The 22672-nt window shown below is 44.6% G+C and overlaps 1 protein-coding gene across 2 annotated transcripts in view; it reads left to right on the top strand.

Annotated features, from left to right (window-relative positions):
- NAV3 (neuron navigator 3) overlaps positions 1–22672 on the top strand; it is an 846806-nt gene that overhangs the window by 43587 nt on the left and 780547 nt on the right. The window contains exon 2 of one of the 2 annotated variants that reach the window (XM_078851119.1): positions 12037–12177. The exons of the other annotated variant lie outside the window; for it this stretch is intronic. The gene's annotated coding sequence lies outside the window, so the exon portion shown is untranslated. The remainder of the gene's footprint in view (positions 1–12036; positions 12178–22672) is intronic. 2 annotated transcript variants of the gene reach the window in all.

Genomic DNA, 22672 nt, shown 5'->3' with positions numbered 1-22672 from the left:
TTGCCCCCTTCCCTGAGCCTGCCATGCCCTCACTCCTTCCCCCCTGCCACCCAGAGCCACAGAACAGCTGATCAGGAGGTGTGGGGAGAGAGGGGGAGGTGCTGATGGGCAGGGCTGCCGGTGGGTGGGAGGCACTGGGTGCGGGGTGGAGGAGCTGCTGATGGGCTGCTGAACGTATTACTGTGGCTCTTTGGTAATGTACACTGGTAAGTTCTGGCTCCTTCTCAGGCTCAGGGTGGCCACCCCTGTCCTAGAGGCTCAGTTCAGTGTTCTAAGATCTGACAAACTCCAAAGGAGGTTACACAGATATTGAATTTTCTCAGAATGTGCACTCTTTGGGGTAGAGACCATGTCTTCCTTTGTGTTTGTATAGTGCAACCCAAGTCCTGATTTGTAGCCATTGGGTGCTACCATACTAGAAATAACAGTAATAAATCCATGCAGCCCTCTTCTACCATTGAGCCTAGGGTATGAATGTTCTCCCTTCATTATACTGTAGTTTCACTTTTAATAAGCCTTATTTACATTTTAAGATACAAAAATTCAACCTTAACTAACGACAGTAGAGAAAAGACTGTATTTAATATGTTCATTGACTGAAATGTTCAACACTCAGCTCCCAGGGAGAAACAAAACCAAACAGTGGTGGAATTATATGTGTGAAAGCAGGAAATTGGTTGGGCAAGCTTTCCTCCTCTCATCCTCAAACATGATTATGTTTTTCTGCTGTCTGCTGATCAGCTATTGACTTATTGGCACTAGGATTAGACTTTGCAGTGAATAAATTACCAGGGAAAAAGTATGTTGCTCTCTAAGAATAATCAGCTTTCTTGGATGCTGCGTTCACTGGAATGCTCAAGATTTAATAGAAGCAGAGACTTTTCTTCTCTGTTTACTAAACTGTCACAAACCTGCATTGCTGACAACTCACATTGGCCAGTTACTGTATGTTCTCCTTGGTGCAGTGCTGTTGAACTGTGTATGGAAAAGTCATTAGCCCCAATGGTAAGACTTGCTAAAATGACTAGAATAGAAATAAAAAATATTCAGAAAGGATTAAAACGAAATTAGCAGGGTTGGGGGAAAATGTCATCCAAACACCAATATTGTAAAGAAACAGTATCTAGGAGGCTGTAACGCAGATTAGGTAACATGGGGCCACTGAAGACACAGGTGCTGAATCAGACCTGTGGCCCCATACATGCTGGGAAGGCCCATCATGGTCCAACCATGTTTTAACATAGTCAAGCCACTGCTGTGTTTCTATTATGGTCAACTCCCAAGATAATATTTTCTAAGCAGATGGTCCCCTAAAGGGAGAGAAGACACCATGCTCTAAATGAAGTCTAGGATGTTTTATTGCAATCACCTCGGGAAAGTAGTAGTGAAATTTGTTCTCTATTTTTGGCTTGGTTCTTGGGGTTAGAGTTGCCTGGCACAATTTTGAACTCTTATCTCCTGTAAATCAAAGGTTAGAAGGTTGCGTAGGTGATTTAAGAGCTAATTTTCAGTGCCCTGGTTGGTACATATTTGTACACCTACATTGTGCTGCACAACCTGATGTGCATATTCAAACAGAGGATTTGCACTTCTAGACACATGCACATCAAGATCTTGCACTTTTGCACCCAGTTGTCATCATGCAAAACAGATGTATATTTGCATCTTTGCAAATACAAAGTTACCCAGCCGTATGCCAAAAACTGGACTCTGAGGACAACTGTAATTTATTTCTAAGACTTTTCAAGTAGCTGATATGCCAGAATTTGTTTGGCAAAGATTCAAAACTACCAAAGTAAAGATAACAAATAATTATCTTATATCTGACACCTTCATTCCTTCAAGACTGCTATTCATGAGACATTTGAGGAAAATTCTGATTAACTTAAATGTCTAAGGGCACCCTGTGGGGTTTAGTATCCTCATACCTTCTTGTCAACAGTCTAAATGGGCCATCTTGATTATCACTACAAAAGTTTTTTTTTCTCGTGCCGTTAATAGCTCATCTAAATTAATTAGCCTCTTACAGTTTGTATGGCAACTTCCACCTTCTCTGTATGTATGTATATATCTTCTTACTATATGTTGTTCCATTCTATGCATCCGATGAAGTGGGCTGTAGCCCATGAAAGCTTATACTCTAATAAATTTTTTAGTCTCTAAAGTGCCACAAGTACTCCTGTTCTTTTTGCGGCTACAGACTAACATGGCTGCTACTCTGAAACCTGTGAGGTTTAGGGTGTTTTATAGGGACAGTCTAAATAAATGTAAGTCACAGCAAAACTATGTTTATGGCCACATTGTACCTGACAGGTACTGGTCTATTTTGGAAGTGGTGCAGAGCCATATCACCTCTGGCTCGTAGGTCGTGTGCACACACCACCTTCCCTTAAGAGGGGATATCAAACTAATCCATGTGTAAGCTGGGGAATAGTGCCGCTATTGTGGGGAACTTTCCTGGCTTCTGCACTACCCCAGTGAAGTGGGCTAGTGAAAGGATGTGAGTCCTCGCTCCTACTTCCTTTACCCAGAGGCCTCCCTGCCCTTGAGGACTCCCCTTCTACTCTCCTGTCTGGCAGAGTCCTCGTAACCCCAACAAGACTGGGCCCAGGATTCCTGGGGGGCTCAACCCCCAACCCTGCTGTGGTCACCTAGGACAGGGGCTAGGGTGCCCCACTCCAGAGTACTCTCTCTGCACTGGGCGCTTCTCTGACCCACTGATCATTACATACAATTTAAAGCAAATGCAAGTTATTTAATCAACAATTAATTTTAAAAAGAATAAGGAAAAATGGGAAAGGTTAAAGGAAACACATCACCCCGCTCTGTGGCAGGGAACATCACAAACAGTGTCTCTGGAATGTCAGGGCAGTTCAGTCTGTTCCTTGTAAGTCCCAGGCCTCCTTCTCAGGCCCCGGCTGTGCTGTAGGGATGCTGCGGGTCGGATACTTGCTCTGGTGGTGGCCACATGCTCTCAGGCTCTAGGTGGCAGGTCCCTTCTTCCCAGCGTTGCCCCCGCCCTGTCGGGGTTACCAATCCCCCTCCGAGTCTGGCCTGCAGAGCCTCCTGGCTGAGGAGTCTCCCTGTGCTGGGCCCACTGCCCAGGATCCCCCCCGTCGCTCTCCTCAGCTGCTCGCGACACCCGGCTCCGGACTGCTCCTGCTCCAGCTCCACTCTGCCTCAGCATGGCTGCTGCTCTGCCTCCAGCTCTCTGAGTTGCTTCTCTGGCCCCTCTGCCTCTGGTTGCTACAGTTCTGCTCCCAGGACAGGTCTGCTCTGAGGGCTGCTTCTGTGACTTTGCTCCCAGCACTGACCTGCTTCGCGGGCTGTTTTTCTGGTCCCTCTGGATCTGGCCCAGCTCTGCTCCCCAGCTCAGCTCGGGCCCCTGCTTTCTCCTTAGCTCGGCCCCACTCTGTCTGACCCAGGCAATTCCAGCTCACATGGAGGACGGGACCTCCCTGGCCTCCTGACTCCCTGATTAGCCTGCCCGCCCTTTCATTCAGGCTGACCTGGAGCATTGGCCTCTCCCCATTGTTCCTGGGGACTGTCAATCTCAGGGTCCTGATTCCCCATCGACCCTTCTCCTTTGAATACTGGGAGCTAGCAACTAAAACACCCCCACTGAATGTTAGTAAGGGGGCAACAGTCCCCTTACATTTGCAACATCTGGCTAGAGTAGAAAGAGGGGGTCAGTATGTGGTCCCACCTATTCCCCTCTCCTTGATCAGTGCCACAAGGTGTGCTAGGAAGGAGCAGTCCCTGAATCCAAGAAACACTGTCATCTCTTCCAGGTAAAATATTCCGTTGCTTATTATAGCTCTCAAACATCAAAGCTAGACCGAGGGGTTGAAAGTGTCAATATGTTATTAATTCTACAATGGCAAGTTCCTGGCACCAGTCATTCAGATAAAGCACTGCGATAAAGTGAAGCAGTTTAAAATTACAGCAAGTTCAAAGCAGATCCAGTCTTTCAGTTGCAGTATCTTCAGGTGAAGAACTGAGATGAGATTGGTGAACTTTGATTGATCGTTTGTTAATCACACCAACAGGCTGAGCTGACACAACCATCTGCCCTTACAAGGTACTGTGCTGCCATTCATTACTATCCTGTCAGTCACACTGACTTGTGCAAGAAGTGTTTTCAAGAAAAATTAAACTCATGCACGTAGCAGGTGGCATGGGCGCAGCTCATGTGAATTCCAGCCATGTGCATTTCACGGGGGCTGTGGAAACTGAAAGCACAAGTGCCCTGCTGGTGATTTCAAGCAATTTGGGGAAGAAGAATTAGATTAAAGTGCAACTCTTAAAAAGCACCATCTTGCTCTGCCTATGAGCTCTTTGTGGCATTGAGCCATAGCTGCTTATTTTACTGCTATTAGCATTGTGGGGTCAGTATAGCTGTGAGGTTGCAGGCTGCAGGGGCAGTCCTGTGTGTCAGAGTCCTATGTGAAGCAACATAGCGACCCCATGCAACTTGTGTATGCCATTGCCACCTTTCTCCCACTGCAGTGAACTTCCTCCTTCATTTGTTTATAAGGCTCAGTAGCCTCTGGTGACAACTCTGCCTACACGGACTGGTAAATCATGTAGTGGAGTCCAAGTGCTACTTTCTCAGTAGTGGAGGGGAGGGCATTTCAACCTCTGTAGTGGTCTGCTCATGCTAGAGCAGGGGTGGGCAAACTTTTTGGCCCGAGGGCCACAGCTGGGTGGAGATATTGCATGTAGGGCCATGAACGTAGGGCTGGGGCAGGGGGTTGGGGTGTGGGAGGAGGTGTGGAAGGGGGGTGTGGTGTGCAGGAAGGAGCTCAGGGCAAGGGGTTGGGGTGCAGGAGGGGGTGCAGAGCATGGGAGGGGGCTCAGGGCGGGGGTTGGGGTGCAGCTGGGGGCTCAGGGCAGGGGTTGGGGTTCAGGAGGGGGTGCAGAGTGTGGGAGGGGGCTCAGAGCAGAGGGGTGGGGGGTGTGGCAGGGGGCTCAGCAGGGGGCTGGGGTGCAGCAGGGGGCTTGGGGTGGGGGCTTAGCATAGGCAGTTGGGGTTCAGGAGGGGAGTGGGGTGCAGCAGGGGCTCAGGGCAGAGGGTTGGGAGGCAGGGTGCAGGAGGGGTGCAGGCTCTGGCCTGGTGTCGCTTAGATGCTGCTTACATGGGTTGCGGGCTCTGGCTCCACACCGCTCCTGGAAGTGGCCAGCACCACGTCCCTGCGGCTCCTGAGACACATATGTGATCTGGGAACATATGTGATTGTGTAGGTCTTAGGCCACCCTGGGTGGGTTGGATTCTGTTCTGCCTTGTGAATCATCAACAAAACTCATCAGCTATAAATTCTTGTTGAAGGCACTGTTGTGCAAGACACAGCAATTAAAATAGCTTGATTTATTTTGAGATTCCAGGTTGAATTTGCAGTACTGGCAGATCAAAAAAGCATATTTGGAGTTGCAAACTGGCTGCACTTTATATGTGAGTTAATGAGAGAGAATAAATATGGAACTCCACAATGTCATTTTTATAGTTACTTTCAGGGTATAACCACACTTTAATGAATTTAAGCTAAACTTTTAAACAGCTTTTCACTTCCTTGGAAGAATGTTTATTTGCTGCCATCATCGGGTTTTAGAAATATTTTAGATGCATTTTGAACCCTTTGCGTAACAACAATAAAATGTTCAATAGCTCTGTGTGTGTGTGTGTGTGTGTGTAATTTCTAGTTTGTTTTCCTATTTTTATTCTACACAGCAATGCGGCAACTTTATTATCTGTCTTGCAGACTGCTAAACAACAATTATGTGACCCACAGAGACCAATTAAAAATGGTTCTTGGCTGTTTACTTCCAACTTTTACACGGGGCAGCTTGAAAATTGTGCACCAGAATCTTAGCTATTCATTGCCCCCTAATAATCTTCATTTAACTCCAGCAAGCTGTCTGATCACTGGGGGAGGCTCAAGTGGGAACAGCAGTTCTTTTCCATTAAGAAAATTTCCAACCCTATATGAATCTATTCACTAAGGGAATTTGTCTCTTCCCCCACCCTGATATAAGCCAGAAAGCGACTGTAATGCCCAAGGCTTCTATCATGTAAAGCTTTTGGCTACAACAACCACAATGGGGAATTACAAACAGAAATAGATCTGTGGGTGGGACATGATGATGTGCAACATCAGAGTGCAGAGGTGCAACAAAAGGGAGATTATGGCAGAGCGAGAGATTTGGATAGTTAATTGGGAAAGTGTTGCCATTTAGTTATATAGCAATGGTGCTGAAAAATGTTCAGAGCCATTGTTAATGGGGCAGCTTCCTGTTATGAAACAGTGATTCATAGATGTGAGGACACAAAAGTTAAGTTTTATAAGGTTGTGGTGAATCCCATTCTGTAGATGGCAGAGGCTCAAAATTGTGTGACTAAATATATTATTGTTCTCTTCCCACTATCCACCCTTGATTTGACCCCCTACTCCACTCATGGTGTTTTATGATACATTTCTTGACTTTATGAACACATCTTCTCTTCTTTTTGTGTATGGAATTGAAATAAAATTAAAATGTTAGGGCCATATGATACTATGTGGTTCACACTGAAATTAGGGTTTATTTATGTGTTTTAGGAGGCTGAAAGCAGCTGCGGTATCTCAGGTATCACAGTGTGTGTTCTTATCACCACATTCTGGCTGATTTATAACTTCTCTAATTGTGTTACATACAAGGGGAAAATGGCATAACCTACAGTATGTGGAATGGAAAAAATGGCATAACCTAAAATATGTGGAATGGGTCCATACCATTGGGAAAGGATGGCGCTTCGGGAGGATATTTGAATTGTAAGTTTAATGCCTAATACTAGGGAGTTGACTGGCTACATGCACTTTTGCACGTGTCAGCTAAATCACAGACAAAATACAAAAATTCTAGCATTCAGGAACATTGTGGATTTGTGACAGTCGCTAAAACATTGGGGTGCGTAAACCAATGATTAGTTAGTGAGACATTTCCCCCCCGTGCATGTTACTTAAAGGAAAATTCTACCTATTTTCCTTAATAAAGCATTCCAAAATTTCAAGAGCGTTTGGCAATATACTTCATTGCTTCTGGATGAGCAAAAGGCATGGAGCGGGGTTTTCTATTTGTCATCACTGTCTCCTAGTATGCACAACTAATTGGAAATTCTTATCCAAGCTGTGAGGTTGCAGTATTTCATTGCACATGTAAAGCACTTCACATACATGCTTTCAGGCTGTAATATGATCAGTTTCCTGTGTCATACTGCAAACTAGCTGTGTTGGTGAATATTTTAACTGACTTTCCCTATGACACACAACCCTGTAATCCCTGCTGATAAATATGCATCTTGTGCTATATAATTATTTGCTCCATGTATCTTAATTATTTTAGGTTGGAAGCATTCAAGTAATAAGTAGAATGCTGCTTGGGCAAATTTTATGCACACCTCTTAGGCCCCTAGGTACACAATACTGAGTGCCTCTATTACACAGTCATACGTATTATATACTATTGGCCTGTGTTTGTGACATTTTTGCTAAAAGCTGCCTGGCAGTAATAATACGTTTTATAGCTGTCTTTCGGATTATCAGCTGGGCCTGTCTGTGCTGTCCATTGATTCCTATAAACGTTAAATGTACTTCAGACAATACTATAGATTATAGTCATGATCATTTTGGGAAATTGAACTTTCAGGTGACAAATTAATAGACTTAGACCAACAACATTTTCAAAACTTGCCTCTGACCTGGCAAGTTGTGGGTGTCCAATTTGACATCTGGTACCTCAAGGTAGGCACTTAAATTAAAGAACCCAGAATTAGAGGCTTCTACTGGGTTTTTTTCACCTTCCTCTGAAGCATGGGGTATGAACCACTTGCAGGTTTAAACTAGTATAAATGGCGGAATCTCTGTAACTTGAAGTCTTTAAACAATGATTTGAGGACTTTAGTAACTCAGCCAAAGGTTAGGGGTCTCTTACAGGAGTGGGTGGGTGAGGCTCTCTGGCCTGCAATGTACAGCAGATCAGACGAGATGATCATGATGGTCCCTTCTGGCCTTAAAGTTATGAGTCTATTTGTAAACTTTGGTCTTAGACTCCACTGTGTGAAATATGCCAGAATGAAGCTTCTTGTAGTAATAAATCTAGCCCCATATCTGGGACTGTCTGTATTGGCTGGACACTGCAGGCCAGCACCTCAGAAATACAGTCAAACTACTCCCATAGGTAGAATCACTGACTGGGACTGGTGTGGGTGAAAGGCATCTACTTTTCTTTGTTACGCACAGCGATTTTAATTTTAACCATTTATTTCCAAACGGCAGCACCTGCCTCTTGAAATCTTTAAAAAAAAAAAAAAAGAGTTGCGCATAGTAATGCGTGAATTGGAATAAGGCTTATTTACCTAGGAAAGGGCAGTAATTAAAAACTAGTACACAAATGTGTAGAGCATGATCAAGTGGCATGTGTGTGATTCTTAAATAGGTACTTGAATATTCAGAAGCAGCCTATGAACGGGTTCCCTTATCAACTGATGATGTTGGCTTTTTTATATGATCATAAGTATATTGTGGTTTTGAAGGGGCTGGTATAGATCGTTGTAGCAAATAGTCATTTAGTAATCATATACAGTCTACTCCTGATTATCCAAACCTCTGCATTAGCTAAATCCCTTCCTTGACCGTAGGCATGAGATATATGCTTCAGAGGGCATGTGTCTCATACTGGGGGACAAGGAAGGGAATTGGATAATGCGGCAGTTCAGATAACAGAGCAGAGGCCCCTGGCCAGGACTGTGAAGAGGAAAAGCCCCCAGTCGTGGGGGAGGCAACCCTGCTGCTGAATGGCTCCTGCGGCAGCGCAGGGAGTGCGTGTCGCCCTGCTCTCACACGTGTGAGGGATTGGGACCATGATAGGGCTATCCTCTGCCCCACCAGGACTGCAACTTTCCCTGTACCTCATGCCTGAGGCATTGGATGTCACTGGCCCTGTGGCAGCCCAGGGAGCCCTGTGCAGCCCCATCGTGATGTGTTTTTTGTAACTGTGAATTTGGTAGGGCCCTACTCATGGAAGAGAGTGTCAATAGGTGGTTTAACACATTACAAATACATAAAAAAAGTGAGTGGTTTTGTGTGGATAAAAAAGATTTCATGACTCTATTTCCTCCTTCAGATGTCTAAGCTTTCTTGCAGTTTTCTGAATTATTCCTTCAGGAATCTGTGTCTGATAGGGAGGAAGGGATGTGGGTGTGGGTATGGGTGTGTGTAGGTATGTGGATTTCTGTTCCTTCTACTACACCTATGTCAGACTTTTCAGATTGATGCACTCTGTTTTGTGAGTTGGGGCCATATATCCTTATTGTTTTTTAAGAAAGCTTTCCATTTTCATTTATTCCTCCCCTCTTTCCTTTGTGTGCCTCCCACTGTATAGGTCCTCTGAACTAATACCATAAGTGACAACCAGTGGTGGTAATGAGGCTGCAGACTTCTTTATAATTGAACCCTGTCAACGCTGTCCATTAAGTCTGCAGTGTGTATGCCGGCTCATTAAACCAAGCCACTATAATTTCTTCTCTCTGTGGTTTTCTCCCCCCTTCCACAACATGGCATTTGTTCAAATAGTCAGTCCCTTATTTTATATGCCGAGGTTCAGGAATTAGTTGCTAAGTGCTGCTGTAGTTATCTGCTTGGCTGGTGACACACTACAGGCCTGCCAGCTGTAGGCCGGAGGACCAGTTCAGGGTTGGAGAGTGTTGCTGATTATGTACCTAAAACAGAGATGCAGTTCTGCTAAAACTATAGATTCCATCCATTCAGATTTCACACATCTTGAATGCCTAATGCCAGTGTGCATATGAATAGTTGTATGTAGACATAATTTAAAAAAAAATCAGGGAGTATAGTGCACTGAACTGGGAGTCAGGAAACCTGGGTCCAATTAATTCCCTGGTTGTCTTCTGACCTGCTGTGTAACGTTGGACAAATCACTTTACCAGTCTGTGATTTTGTTTCTCCTCCCATCATCTGTCTGTTCTGTCTATTTACACTACAAGAAATTTGGGCAGGGATTTTTTCATTTACATTGTGTTTGTACAGAGTCTGGCGCAATGAGATTCCTCTCTCAGTGCATCTAGGCATGGCTGTCATTCAAATAACTTAAAGCAAAAATAAATCTGAAAGATTTAAATTGGAGAAGGAAAAAATATTGATTAGAAATATCCCGTCCATCTCTCTGCCAGTGCAAGATTTTCTTCATCAGTACATATTCTAGTGCTTTTATTCTAATGTGTAGTATAAACACTCCCAAGCAAAAGAGTTTTGTTCCCGTTACCTTGAGAGATTATTTGACAGTCACTCTCAGGAAGATTTTTTGCATATTCAGAGTAAGTATTTCCTCTTACTTTCATCTCATGGATCCTAGTTAAATTCTGCCCCCCTTTTTAAAGTTATAGGTAATTGGTTCACCTCTTATTTTACTATGACACAGTATCAGTGGATGTCAAATACTACCTGGTCTCCAGAGAGGCACCTTTGAAAAATTTAGGATTTTAGACCTTAAACCTAAATATACAGAGAGATTTCCTGGACCTAGAATGAATAGAGCAGCCTTGTCCTTGTATGTAGAAAGCAGTAGTGCTTGGAGCACAGGCCTGGGAGTTGAAGACTCCAGGGTTCTGGTCTCAACTATGAGACCGATGGCTGAGTCATTTCACCCTCAGCATGGATGGGCATCAACTCTATTGATCTACCCTTCTATGGGTTTTATATAGCCCCCATCACTGGACTTCACAATCCTTAATGTCTTTATGTGCCCAACAGCCCGGGAGGTTGGGCAGTAGCATTATCACCGTTTTACAGATAAGAAACAGACACAGAGAGGCTAAGTGATTTGCCCAAGTCACAGAAGAAGTCTGTGGTGGAGCAGGAGTTGAACACAGGTCTACCACAGATCAGGCTAGCACTCTAACCACGGGACAATTCTTCCTTTCATCCTTTTTTGTGCTCTGTTTCCCACACTGCTTTGGAAAAGAGAGAAGGAGCTGGAGTAATTCAAAAGCCCAATAATACATAGCTCTTATATAGCGTTTTTCATCAGTAGTTCTCATAGGCTTTACAAAGAAGGTCCTATCATTATCCCCATTTTACAAATGAGGAAATCGAGGCAAAGACGGGCGGTGACTTTTCCAAGGTCACCCACCCAGTCAGTGCCTGAGCTGGGAATAGATCCCAAGTTTTCTGAGTCCAAGTCCAGTGCTCAGAGTGATAGAATTGAAGTTCCAGGGGTTTTTATTATGTGTTTTATGACTTCACCCATTTGTGAAGAAGAGCAAAAAGTGTCTGCCTGTTTGATAGGCTTAGGGTCTGTGTGTTGACTTGTTTTTTTTCATCTGAAGCTATGGTTGGCGGAAGAAGCTTATATTTTTCTTCATCGGGAATCTACGGCTATTTTTTGTTGCCGTAAGGTACTTTTTATTTCTATAATATACAGACACCTAGACACCTCGCCTTAATACTATGACACTAATATTTTGATTTAAAAAACAGCTCCTAAATCAGCAATATTGTGCCTGGAAATTATTTTCACTCTTTTCCTGAGACTTTTCAGACTGTAATGTCTTTTTCTACAGTGTCTGATAATGCAGTGTGCAATATTTCTTCATAATATCAGAAAGAAGCATTAAAATGTAAAATTAGAATAACTGAGTGCAATACAGTAAAGCTCATTGCAATAGGTTAATAGACAGTGTTTGTGCAGGTTCTGCAAAAAAAGGTTATGTTCACTTCCAATAAATGTGTACAACTTGTGTCTGTTGATGGACATACGCACTAGAACCTCAGGAATAATACACAGCTCTTAGAATTTTCTTCAGGATAGAAACATCTTACAAACTCACAAACCTGGACCTTGATGTTCAGTAACCTGGAACGTTCTATCCTATTCCCTCCTCCCCCCATCTCCCCTACTTAAAGATAAGGAAGGGAAAGCTTCATGGGAGTTTTTAAAAACGGAGAAGCTGCTTCTTTAAGGTAACATTCTGCTCCTTTCCAGCATCAAAATACAGTTGCCTGTGGAAGCTCCAGAGTAACAACCTCAAGGTGCAGCCATGGCACTGCTTTGAAACTGACAAGTGGAAGCTTTGGTTTGTGTTCTTCTGACAGCCTGGGTCCTTCAGATGCTCCTTTTACAGTGGTAAGCAGGAAAACCATAATTGTGTTAGTATGGGTATACGTGATTGTGTGGCTGATATAGTGCCATTCAGAGGAAAATAATACAGTTAAAAGGTCTAAACATCTACCAAATGTACTGGCAAATACTGGCTGCCTAATAGAGGTGGGTTTTTTTATGACGGGTCAAACAAAACTATTTTGGAAAGCTGGGGATAGTTTAAAGTGGTCTCTTAAGATGGTGGGTTGCCTGTGAGGGAGTGATCCGTAGTGCAAGTTTCAATGTGTGTGTTATCTATTACCTGTGCTTCTGTGTTTCAAGGGACACTAAGCTGAGGTTCTTATTTTGTCGATATGTGATGTGAGGGAATCATAAGGTTTCAGTCAAGCTGTGTTTTAACTCCAGATCTCATTCTGCTTCTTGTTTTACTTACACACACACACACACCTTTTTAATATGGCCTGCACGGAAGAAGTGTGAAAACTACAGTATTGCCAGTCCCAAGCACTCAAAAACCATGAGTCAGGCCCCCAGAAATCATAGAATCATAGAATATCAGGGTTGGAAGGGACCTCAGCAGGTCATCTAGTCCAACCCCCTGCTCAAAAGCAGGACCCATACCCAATTAAATCATCCCAGCCAGGGCTTTGTCAAGCCTGACCTTAAAAACTTCTAAGGAAGGAGATTCCACCTCCTCCCTAGGCAACGCATTCCAGTGTTTCACCACCCTCCTAGTGAAAAAGTTTTTCCTAATATCCAACCTAAACCTCCCCCACTGCAACTTGAGACCATTACTCCTTGTCCTGTCCTCTTCCACCACTGAGAATAGTCTAGAACCATCCTCTCTGGAACTACCTCTCAGGTAGTTGAAAGCAGCTATCAAATCCCCCCTCATTCTTCTCTTCTGCAGACTAAACAATCCCAGTTCCCTCAGCCTCTCCTCATAACTCATGTGTTCCAGACCCCTAATCATTTTTGTTGCCCTTCGCTGGACTCTCTCCAGTTCATCCACATCCTTCTTGTAGTGTGGGGCCCAAAACTGGACACAGTACTCCAGGTGAGGCCTCACCAATGTCGAATAGAGGGGGACGATCACGTCCCTCGATCTGCTCGCTATGCCCCTACTTATACATCCCAAAATGCCATTGGCCTTCTTGGCAACAAGGGCACAATGCTGGCTCATATCCAGCTTCTCGTCCACTGTCACCCCTAGGTCCTTTTCCGCAGAACTGCTGCCTAGCCATTCGGTCCCTAGTCTGTAGCTGTGCATTGGGTTCTTCCGTCCTAAGTGCAGGACCCTGCACTTATCCTTATTGAACCTCATCAGATTTCTTTTGGCCCAATCCTCCAATTTTTCTAGGTCCCTCTGTATCCTATCCCTGCCCTCCAGCGTATCTACCACTCCTCCCAGTTTAGTATCATCCGCAAATTTGCTGAGAGTGCAACCCACACCATCCTCCAGATCATTTATGAAGATATTGAACAAAACCGGCCCCAGGACCAACCCCTGGGGCACTCCACTTGACACCGGCTGCCAACTAGACATGGAGCCATTGATCACTACCCGTTGAGCCCGACAATCTAGCCAACTTTCTACCCACCTTATAGTGCATTCATCCAGCCCATACTTCCTTAACTTGCTGACAAGAATACTGTGGGAGACCGTGTCAAAAGCTTTGCTAAAGTCAAGATACAATACATCCACTGCTTTCCCTTCATCCACAGAACCAGTAATCTCATCATAGAAGGCGATTAGATTAGTCAGGCATGACCTTCCCGTGGTGAATCCATGCTGACTGTTCCTGATCACTTTCCTCTCATGTAAGTGCTTCAGGATTGATTCTTTGAGGACCTGCTCCATGATTTTTCCGGGGACTGAAGTGAGGCTTACTGGCCTGTAGTTCCCAGGATCCTCCTTCTTCCCTTTTTTAAAGATTGGCACTACATTAGCCTTTTTCCAGTCATCCGGGACTTCCCCCGTTCGCCACGAGTTTTCAAAGATAATGGCCAATGGCTCTGCAATCACAGCCGCCAGTTCCTTTAGTACTCTCGGATGCAACTCATCCGGCCCCATGGACTTGTGCACGTCCAGTTTTTCTAAATAGTCCCTAACTACCTCTTTCTCCACTGAGGGCTGGCCATCTATTCCCCATGTTGTGATGCCCAGCACAGCAGTCTGGGAGCTGACCTTGTTCGTGAAGACAGAGGCAAAAAAAGCATTGAGTACATTAGCTTTTTCCACATTCTCCGTCACTAGGTTGCCTCCCTCATTCATTAAGGGGCCCACACTTTCCTTGGCTTTCTTCTTGTTGCCAACATACCTGAAGAAACCCTTCTTGTTACTCTTAACATCTCTCGCTAGCTGCAGCTCCAGGTGCGATTTGGCCCTCCTAATTTCATTCCTACATGCCCGAGCAATATTTTTATACTCTTCCCTGGTCATATGTCCAACCTTCCACTTCTTGTAAGCTTCTTTTTTATGCTTAAGATCTGCTAGGATTTCACCGTTAAGCCAAGCTGGTCGCCTGCCATACTTACTATTCTTTCGACACATCGGGATGGTTTGTCCCTGTAACCTCAACAGGGATTCCTTGAAATACAGCCAGCTCTCCTGGACTCCTTTCCCCTTCATGTTAGTCCCCCGGGGGATCCTACCCATCCGTTCCCTGAGGGAGTCGAAGTCTGCTTTCCTGAAGTCCAGGGTCCGTATCCTGCTGCTTACCTTTCTTCCCTGTGTCAGGATCCTGAACTCAACCAACTCATGGTCACTGCCTCCCAGATTCCCATCCACTTTTGCTTCCCCTACTAATTCTTCCCGGTTTGTGAGCAGCAGGTCAAGAAAAGCTCCCCCCCTAGTTGGCTCCTCTAGCACTTGCACCAGGAAATTGTCCCCTACACTTTCCAAAAACTTCCTGGATTGTCTATGCACCGCTGTACTGCTCTCCCAGCAGATATCAGGAAAATTAAAGTCACCCATGAGAACCAGGGCATGCGATCTAGTAGCTTCCGCGAGCTGCCAGAAGAAAGCCTCATCCACCTCATCCCTCTGGTCCGGTGGTCTATAGCAGACTCCCACCACTACATCACTCCTGTTGCTCACACTTCTAAACTTAATCCAGAGACACTCAGGTTTTTCTGCAGTATCGTACCGGAGCTCTGAGCAGTCATACTGCTCCCTTACATACAGTGCTACTCCCCCACCTTTTCTGCCCTGCCTGTCCTTTCTGAACAGTTTATAACCATCCATGACAGTACTCCAGTCATGTGAGTTATCCCACCAACTCTCTGTTATTCCAATCACGTCATAATTCCTTGACGTCACCAGGACCTCCAGTTCTCCCTTCTTGTTTCCAAGGCTTTGTGCATTCGTATACAAGCACTTGAGATAACCTGCTGATCGCCCCTCATTCTCAGTATGAGGCAGGAGCCCTCCCCTCACAGACATTCCTGCCTGTGCTTCCTCCCGGTATCCCGCTTTCCCACTTACCTGAGGGCTTTGGTCTCCTTCCCCCGGTGAACCTAGTTTAAAGCCCTCCTCATTAGGTTAGCCAGCCTGCTTGCAAAGATGCTCTTCCCTCTCTTCGTAAGGTGGAGCCCATCTCTGCCCAGCACTCCTCCTTCATGGAAGACCATCCCATGGTCAAAGAATCCAAAGCCTTCTCTCCGACACCACCTGCGTAGCCATTCGTTGACTTTCGCTATTCGACGGTCCCTACCCAGGCCTTTTCCTTCCACGGGGAGGATGGACGAGAACACCACCTGCGCCTCAAACTCCTTTATCCTTCTTCCCAGAGCCACGTAGTCCGCAGTGATCCGCTCAAGGTCATTCTTGGCAGTATCATTGGTGCCCACGTGGAGAAGCAGGAAGAGGTAGCGATCCGAGGGCTTGATGAGTCTCGGCAGTCTCTCCATCACATCGCGAATCTTAGCCCCTGGCAAGCAGCAGACTTCTTGGTTTTCCCGGGAGATTGGGTTAAAAATCATCATGAGACATTTAAAAAAATAATACAGTTGGGGTTCTTCATATTTGTCTTGTGGTGTTTGAGCCTCAAGAACATACTTTGGTCACAGTTTTTGAGGGTTTTTTTTCCACAGTCGCAAGGGCCTCCTTTTTTAAATGAAAGCTGAGAATTTCATGTAATTATAGAGTTGAGGAAGTTTAAAGAGAGACACTGAATATCATGAAACCTGCGATAAAATCCCAAGGGTGGGCAATACTGAAACTAACTCCTGGATCCAATCATTTATATGACTCCGCCCACTGACGTCCATTTTATCTTGGTCCTAAAAGTCTGAGGAAACCCTTTTTTCCACTCTGGAGTAATTTAGGTCTGGATTTCTTCAGTAATTTGACTCCGTAGATTCAAGCAGAAAACTTTATGAGGCAGTTCCTCTCATCCGGCCAAAGCGTGCGCATCGCAAGATTTGTGAGTTGGGACAAAGGTAACTTTCACCTGCTTTTTTCAGTCCCAAACACTGGGGACAGTGAACTCTGGTTGGGGCGAGAGGCTGCTATAACTAATACCAGCTGCCCACTGTCCCCAAATAGCTACGCTAGTGGCCAGGAAACTTTGGCATGTAGTTGTGCCCTGGCCACACCCAATTCTTCATAACATACCCCCAGAACTGCTGGTGGGGTGGGATAGTGGGACAGGAGCCATTGTATCCACTCTAAACCACCTGAGGAATCCCCTCCTTCCATCCCCCCGCCCCAGTGTTAGGGGGAATCCTCAAGAGACTGGTTAATTTGGTTTTAGTGTTACTAAATCACACAGAGCAGCCAGATACAGTGTTACCATACCATACTACTGAAAGATGGCAACCAAATAGGAGTGGCAACTGTAGTCCTGGAAAGAGCTGGAGGCAAACTGACAGCGCTTCAAAACAGGTCAAGTTCGTCTATTAAAAGCCCATTTTGTAATGTAGATGTTATTTTTAATGCAGTTTCAGATGTAAGCCTGTGGGCTCATTCAGATATATTCAGAATTTTAGGAAAGATCATCTGTCTGGATGTAACCCTGAAATACTGCCCTTTTGTCTATCAGAACTTGTGTGTGTTAGGTTTTTACTTTCCCTTCTGGAGAAACAACAGTAAAAAAATCCCTGTAGTTATACCTTGTGCTTGGAAAAGCTACTCACCGTGAATAGGTTTCAGAGTAACAGCCGTGTTAGTCTGTATTCGCAAAAAGAAAAGGAGGACTTGTGGCACCTTAGAGACTAACCAATTTATTAGAGCATAAGCTTTCGTGAGCTACAGCTCACTTCTTCAGATGCATATCGTGGAAACTGCAGCAGGCTTTATATATACACAGAGAATATGAAACAATACCTATTCCCACCCCACTGTCCTGCTGGTAATAGCTTATCTAAAGTGATTTCCAGCACAAATCCAGGTTTTCTCACCCTCCACCCCCCCACACAAATTCACTCTCCTGCTGGTGATAGCCCATCCAAAGTGATAACTCTTTACACAATGTGCATGACAATTAAGCTGGGCTATTTCCTGCATAAATCCAGGTTCTCACATCCCCCCCACCCCCATACACACACAAACTCACTCTCCTGCTGGTAATAGCTCATCCAAACTGACCACTCTTCAAGTTAAAATCCAAGTTAAACCAGAACATCTGGGGGGGTGGGGTAGGAAAAAACAAGAGGAAACAGGATACCTTGCATAATGACTTAGCCACTCCAAGTCTCTATTTAAGCCTAAATTAATAGTATCCAATTTGCAAATGAATTCCAATTCAGCAGTTTCTCGCTGGAGTCTGGATTTGAAGTTTTTTTGTTTTAAGATAGCGACCTTCATGTCTGTGATCGCGTGACCAGAGAGATTGAAGTGTTCTCCGACTGGTTTATGAATGTTATAATTCTTGACATCTGATTTGTGTCCATTTATTCTTTTACGTAGAGACTGTCCAGTTTGACCAATGTACATGGCAGAGGGGCATTGCTGGCACATGATGGCATATATCACATTGGTGGATGTGCAGGTGAACGAGCCTCTGATAGTGTGGCTGATGTTATTAGGCCCTGTGATGGTGTCCCCTGAATAGATATGTGGGCACAGTTGGCAACGGGCCTCAGCCTGGTCCAGTCCACACAAGAGATCCACTTCCTGGACACTACAGTGCTAATAAACAATGGTCACATAAACACCACCCTATACCGGAAACCTACTGACCGCTATTCCTACCTGCATGCCTCCAGCTTTCACCCTGACCACACCACACGATCCATCGTCTACAGCCAAGCTCTGCGATACAACCGCATTTGCTCCAACCCCTCAGACAGAGACAAACACCTACAAGATCTCTGTCAAGCTTTCTTACAACTACAATACCCACCTGCAGAAGTAAAGAAACAGATTGATAGAGCCAGAAGAGTTCCCAGAAGTTACCTACTACAGGACAGGCCTAACAAAGAAAATAACAGAACGCCACTAGCCGTCACCTTCAGCCCCCAACTAAAACCCCTCCAACGCATTATTAAGGATCTACAACCTATCCTAAAGGATGACCCAACACTCTCACAAATCTTGGGAGACAGGCCAGTCCTTGCCTACAGACAGCCCCGCAACCTGAAGCAAATACTCACCAACAACCACATACCACACAACAGAACCACTAACCCAGGAACTTATCCTTGCAACAAAGCCCGTTGCCAACTGTGCCCACATATCTATTCAGGGGACACCATCACAGGGCCTAATAACATCAGCCACACTATCAGAGGCTCGTTCACCTGCACATCCACCAATGTGATATATGCCATCATGTGCCAGCAATGCCCCTCTGCCATGTACATTGGTCAAACTGGACAGTCTCTACGTAAAAGAATAAATGGACACAAATCAGATGTCAAGAATTATAACATTCATAAACCAGTCGGAGAACACTTCAATCTCTCTGGTCACGCGATCACAGACATGAAGGTCGCTATCTTAAAACAAAAAAACTTCAAATCCAGACTCCAGCGAGAAACTGCTGAATTGGAATTCATTTGCAAATTGGATACTATTAATTTAGGCTTAAATAGAGACTTGGAGTCATTATGCAAGGTAGCCTGTTTCCTCTTGTTTTTTCCTACCCCACCCCCCCAGATGTTCTGGTTTAACTTGGATTTTAACTTGAAGAGTGGTCAGTTTGGATGAGCTATTACCAGCAGGAGAGTGAGTTTGTGTGTGTATGGGGGTGGGGGGGATGTGAGAACCTGGATTTATGCAGGAAATAGCCCAGCTTAATTGTCATGCACATTGTGTAAAGAGTTATCACTTTGGATGGGCTATCACCAGCAGGAGAGTGAATTTGTGTGGGGGGGTGGAGGGTGAGAAAACCTGGATTTGTGCTGGAAATCACTTTAGATAAGCTATTACCAGCAGGACAGTGGGGTGGGAATAGGTATTGTTTCATATTCTCTGTGTATATATAAAGCCTGCTGCAGTTTCCACGATATGCATCTGAAGAAGTGAGCTGTAGCTCACGAAAGCTTATGCTCTAATAAATTGGTTAGTCTCTAAGGTGCCACAAGTCCTCCTTTTCTTTTCACCGTGAATACTTTCCTTTTCTTGCTCCCTAGTTTAGAACAACGGAATGCTGGAAATACTTGATTTGTTTTGCTCTCTCGTCTAGTTTACCATACTCCAAAGAATCATAGAATCATAGAATATCAGGTTGGAAGGGACCCCAGAAGGTCATCTAGTCCAACCCCCTGCTCAAAGCAGGACCAATTCCCAGTTAAATCATCCCAGCCAGGGCTTTGTCAAGCCTGACCTTAAAAACCTCTAAGGAAGGAGATTCTACCACCTCCCTAGGTAACGCATTCCAGTGTTTCACCACCCTCTTAGTGAAAAAGTTTTTCCTAATATCCAATCTAAACCTCCCCCACTGCAACTTGAGACCATTACTCCTCGTTCTGTCATCTGCTACCATTGAGAACAGTCTAGAGCCATCCTCTTTGGAACCCCCTTTCAGGTAGTTGAAAGCAGCTATCAAATCCCCCCTCATTCTTCTCTTCTGCAGGCTAAACAATCCCAGCTCCCTCAGCCTCTCCTCATAACTCATGTGTTCCAGTCCCCTAATCATTTTTGTTGCCCTTCGCTGGACTCTCTCCAATTTATCCACATCCTTCTTGAAGTGTGGGGCCCAAAACTGGACACAGTACTCCAGATGAGGCCTCACCAATGTCGAATAGAGGGGAACGATCACGTCCCTCGATCTGCTCGCTATGCCCCTACTTATACATCCCAAAATGCCATTGGCCTTCTTGGCAACAAGGGCACACTGCTGACTCATATCCAGCTTCTCGTCCACTGTCACCCCTAGGTCCTTTTCCGCAGAACTGCTGCCTAGCCATTCGGTCCCTAGTCTGTAGCTGTACATTGGGTTCTTCCATCCTAAGTGCAGGACCCTGCACTTATCCTTATTGAACCTCATCAGATTTCTTTTGGCCCAATCCTCCAATTTGTCTAGGTCCCCCTGTATCCTATCCCTGCCCTCCAGCGTATCTACCACTCCTCCCAGTTTAGTATCATCCGCAAAGAGTGATGATTTCAGTTATTGTTAGGCATGTAGTACAGCTTTGAAGCCTCATACACTTTAGGTCCTTTTATGATCTTTGTTAAAACTCTCTTTAAAATATACAAATACAATAAAATTATATGGGGAGTTATTTTGAACATATAATCTACTTCAGGTTAAACTTTCCAGAGATTTTTTCCATGGTGGAATTCACATTAAGGATTTTTAATTTTTTTATTAACATAGAAAACTAAAAACCTGCTGTGTTTGTGAATATATATGTGTGCTGTTTCTTTTTAAAAGTGCAGTAAGTCAGGAAGATGGGGAAGGCTGTAGGTGGAAGCTCTGCAGTGAAGCAGAGAGACAGTGGTTTTAGAGAAAATATGATTTTCCATATTCTAATAAAGTTAGAAGAAAGTAACTCTGTGATTCTTTATTATACTCACATGACTGTGTTGTATATAGTGCATCATGTTCAAAAATACACACTGGTCTCTATCACTCTCCCATTTTCTCCCATGGAAAAATACCCTGAAATTTAAGTTAAAACTTCAATCAGCATGGAGTCTGAGAATCTGTAGGGAAATCAGGATCCATTTCCATGCATCTTGGAACCTCCAAATGAACGGGCACCCCTACTCAGCTGCTTCTCTGTCCCTATCTGACTTGGCAGCATGGCTCATAAAGGGCCTGTTTTCCTTGCAGAGTTAACTCAAGTTATAACTTGAGAGTTGTCCCTAACTAATTCTAGCTAAGCTAACTCGAGAGGCATTAACTTGTGTTCTCTACACCTGAGTTAACTCTGTACTGAAGACACAGACTCAGTTACAAGCTGTGCTGCCCAAGACTATCTATCCCCTTTCTCTCAGGGGTCAAAGTCATGGAGGGACAGGTAATGTTGCAAACAGCTGCATTAAGCTCCCATGCAGATTTCTGGTTTGGAGGGAAGAGTATGCTTTGCAGAGCTGCTTCACCTGTGCTCTATCCCCAAAACCAGACATCTCACCCATTTGTTGGGGGGTAAAAAATCCTGGAAACCCAGCTGCACAGTATATGCCTGGAAGGTCATCTGTGGGTTCAATGAGAACATGTTTGTCAAGGTTCCTTCCCCACTCTGAACTCTAGGGTGCAGATGTGGCAACTTGCATGAAAAAACCCCCTAAGCTTATTTTTACCAGTTTAGGTTAAAACTTCCCCAAGGTACAAACTATTTTACCTTTTGCCCTTGGACTTTATTGCTGCCACCACCAAGCATCTAACAAATATATAACAAGGAAAGAGCCCACTTGGAAACGTCTTTCCCCCCAAAATCCTCCCAAACCCTACACCCCGTTTCCTGCAGAAGGCTTGATAAAAATCCTCACCAATTTGCATAGGTGAACACAGACCCAAACCCTTGGATCGTAAGAACAAGGAAAAAGCAATCAAGTTCTTAAAAGAAGAATTTTAATTAAAGAAAAAGAAAAAGAATCACCTCTGTAAAATAAGGATGGTAAATACCTTACAGGGTAATCAGATTAAAAAAAATAGAGAATCCCTCTAGGCAAAAAAACAGGAATATACATTCCATTCAGCACAACTTATTTTATCAGCCATTTAAATAAAACAGAATCTAACGCATATCTAACTAGATTGCTTATTAGCCCTTTACAGGAGTTCTGACCTGCATTCCTGCTCTGGTCCCGGCAAAGAAAAAACACACAGACAGAGAGAACCCTTTGTTTTCCACCACCTCCAGCTTTGAAAGTATCTTGTCTCCTCATTGGTCATTTTGGTCAGGTGCCAGCGAGGTTATCTTTAGCTTCTTAACCCTTTACAGTGAAAGGGTTTCTTCCTCTGGCCAGGAGGGATTTAAAGGTGGTTAGCCTTCCCTTTATATTTATTGTTGCACTGGTTTTTCTTCTATTCTATGAGGGTAGGGCTTTCCCCTACTCAGTTGCCTTTCTTTGCACCATGCATGAGGCCCCAATGGGTTGGAAAACTTCCAAGTAGAGCTCATT

Source organism: Lepidochelys kempii, chromosome 1 (genome assembly GCF_965140285.1).
Source record: "Lepidochelys kempii isolate rLepKem1 chromosome 1, rLepKem1.hap1, whole genome shotgun sequence".
Classification (NCBI taxonomy): Eukaryota; Metazoa; Chordata; order Testudines; family Cheloniidae; genus Lepidochelys; species Lepidochelys kempii.
Note: the sequence above shows the minus strand (reverse complement) of the source record. Positions and strands in the feature narration are given on the sequence as shown.